This window comes from Limulus polyphemus, unplaced genomic scaffold (genome assembly GCF_000517525.1).
Source record: "Limulus polyphemus unplaced genomic scaffold, Limulus_polyphemus-2.1.2 Scaffold2105, whole genome shotgun sequence".
Taxonomy (NCBI): domain Eukaryota; kingdom Metazoa; phylum Arthropoda; class Merostomata; order Xiphosura; family Limulidae; genus Limulus; species Limulus polyphemus.
Genome location: NW_013667715.1, coordinates 113,462 through 116,869, shown reverse-complemented (window position 1 = coordinate 116,869; position 3,408 = coordinate 113,462). Strand labels below are relative to the sequence as shown.

At 31.5% G+C, this 3,408-nt stretch overlaps 1 long non-coding RNA gene across 1 annotated transcript; it reads left to right on the top strand.

Annotated features, from left to right (window-relative positions):
* Positions 1 to 219: 219 nt before the first annotated feature.
* LOC111087400 lies at positions 220 to 3,203 on the top strand. Its single transcript, XR_002612103.1, has 3 exons — positions 220 to 557; positions 2,034 to 2,109; positions 3,120 to 3,203. It is a non-coding gene; the product is annotated as an uncharacterized LOC111087400 (long non-coding RNA).
* The last annotated feature ends 205 nt before the right edge of the window (positions 3,204 to 3,408 follow it).

Below are 3,408 nucleotides of genomic sequence, written 5' to 3'. Positions count from 1 at the left end.
TTCAATTACTCACTGTCTATACACACATTACCGCGTCACGTTGTCCCCCTCTTTTATATACCCGACTACCCTATATCTAGTAAATACTAGAGCATTCGCCAAAGTACAGGATAATTCTAGAAAGTAGAGAGCGTGAGAATCACATGATCTCGATGACGCAACAATACATATTCTGATTTTGTTTTCAATAATATTAAATTTGCAACGGGTAACTGTTTGTATACTTCGCGTGTTTTAGTAGGCTGGATATGCGTTTTATATTTACAAAGTGTAAAAAGTGTCATTTTATGTGTAATCTAAGTTTATATTAACTTTATATGATAAGGGCTGGCTATATCAGTATTTTTGATAATGGTTGAGCGGTAGTTGTGCTGTTAGAGCTAAAGTATATGGGGCTAGGTACGTTTAGTAAAGAAGTTCGTTTGTCAAATAAGTATCACCTCTCGCTCATGAATGAAGGATAATTAAATAGCTACAGTTTAAATTACAGTACCAATCAAATTCATCGAAAGTACTGCAGAGCACATTGTCGATGGGAACAACCAATATCTAATCCTGTGAGTGTGAGATGGTAATTTTAATTGTTAAAAACAATTTTTGTTCTACTAGTAGTAGTACTCAGTAGTAATACTAGACATTACTAATTTTATTGTTTACACATGTTATACTTTACTTTTAAAGTTTAAGTACTACATATCCGTTTACATTTTTTATGATATTGTTAACTGGTTGATGGAATTGGTGTGAATTTTGTGAACTTATGTTTTCAAAAAATTTGATAGGGTGACACGCAATAAAAAAAAACACACATCGGTATTGGTTATACAAAGATTAGTTAGATTTAACTGGGAATGGGGATGTGCAATTTGTAGATTGTATGGGTGATACCGATAGAAACTAAGAAAGCAAAACGTTTTTATTAAAAAGATATCCAGTAAAAGTGGACTTTTGTTAGTGGTGTGCCTCTAAGTCTGTACTTCTTATTTATATTAATATTATGGATATGGGCATAATTATATAGTCGATTAGTAAAGTTTGCAGGTGACATTAAACTGAGCTAATTGTGAACTAGTAGTTAGCATGCTACACTATGGATCTGCCAGTCCATTGTTCTTCTTGTCCCATTATCACCAAATAAAAAAAAAAATCACATTCAATAGTTTGGGGCAGTGGGTGCATTATAAAACTAAAAGAGTGATGAATCATGGTCAAATTCACTATTCAGTTAGACAAGAGTTGACAATGGGTGCTGTTGACTAGCTGCCAGTTTATCAGTTCAAAATTAGGGGCAGCTAGTGCATATGTCTATTAAGAAGCTTTGGGTGAATACATTGAAAATAAAAGACAAAACTCTTGGATTTCTAATCATATATAAGATGTGTAGGTACTACAGAATTATTGTATGAAGTTGTGAATTGGAGAAATAGTAGTTGGCAAATAACCTGGCTTTAGTCTTATGTGCAGGGGTGGAGATCAAAGTGCATATGCAACAACCTTTTACAGAATGCAATTAAATATGGTATTATGTGTTTGATGTCAGAGTTATTAGCTATTTATTTTACCCTACATTGCTGATTTAGCTACACTTTGTGGTAGAAGGGAGAAAATACTAGATACATTGTATGGGGATACTGAAAAACTTAGGTATGCATTTCAGAAGTTCTAGATGCAAACTGTACAGTGAACACAAGTATTTTTTTCTTCACATGAAAACAACCTTGTACTCTGACTAGTTGCATGCACATTCATACAAGTTGTATGACATCAAATTTACACACGAGCTCCAGTTATTCAATTTCAATTCTACAAGTATTTTAAAACATTTTGTCTGCAGTTCAGAATGGTCTCACATTAAATAATAGATGTTCATTTTTACGTAATAAGCTTTAACTTTTTTATCTGTTGTGTTTATTACATTATATAATAATAATATACATTTCCTGATTTAGTGCTGTAAGTTGTCAAAGGAAGTCTATCTTACAGATTTCAGTTAATTACAGTATGTACAAAGAAATGTATTTGGTTTTTCATAGTTTTGCTCCAAAGTTCAATATACTTTGGAACCAACTCAGCAGTGTGACTGATCAAAAGGAACTTTCATAGTGATAAGTAAGTGTCATACAAACTACCAAGACAGTGCTCTGTTGCTAATAGTAAAGCTTATAAAATTTTTGTATTTATTTATTTATAGATACTGGTTATAAGTCAAAAGAGGTAGATACAGGGTTACAATGATTATTCATATTGAGATAAGTTGAGATCCCAATTAATTTTACCCTAAGATGAGATGATCTTCATGAAGTTTATGAGATTAACCTGGGGCTTGATAGGGATAAAGGATTCTGATTCTTTGTGCTATATTCTAAAGATAATAGGATGATATGATATAATCTGCCACAAACAAGATTAGCTAAGAAATTCACATTGTCAGGGGTTGTAATGTGTTTAATTGGATTGTAGGGCATAAGAAAGGAAAAATTAATGTTTGTTATGTTGTTACTTTTGGAGTATCAAAGGTCCTAGTGCTGGGATCTTAGTTCTTTCTTATTTAATTTAATTATATTTGTGGGACCATAATTAGTAAATTAGAAAAGTTTCCTGATGATGGTAATATCAAATTTGTAAATTGGATAAATATTTTCAAACGACTTTTGATTATAGTAAGTGTAAGGTAATGCATTTGGGTTTTAGTAATTTGGATCACACATTTAATACAGAATGGATTCAGTTCAATAGTATGACAAAGAAAAGGATCATGCCATAGTAGTAAATAAGTCACAAAAGCCATCAAAGAAATGCTCTGTTAGTAAAATTGCAAATAGAATTTTATATTTATAGACACATTGATTACGATAAAAAGATATATTTATCTCTCTATACAAATTACTAGTGAGGTCTCGTTTTGAATAATACTGGTTACAGGGTTTAGAGGAAGGTTGCTAGAATGATTCTAGTGGTAGATAGGTTATCTTACAGATATAGTTTAATTCCTTGAATTTTCTGTTCTTATGGAATAAATTGTGATCAGAAGTAGTTGAGGACTTCATGGAAATTTTAGAGGGTGATAAATGATTTCCTGAAATACAAAAAAATGAATCTAGGTTTTTGCTTTTTCTTAGGGGCGGATGGATAGTAACAGCCTTTAAAGCAAATGTTGCATTCAAATTCGATGATGAGGAACCCACTTTGAGACTGATAATGCTTGGAGACAGCTTACATGTTATATGTAATATTATGTTAGTTATATTGAAAATCTGAAGGCACAACTAAGGCCTTTATCCCTTTCCTTTTCTGAAATTATTTCACATTTTTAAAACTTTTGACAATTTCTGTTGACCAATAAGCATAAAATTCATCAAATTAAATTTTGTGTTTTTGAGTAAGATTCTTAAGGCAATATTTCTCTTG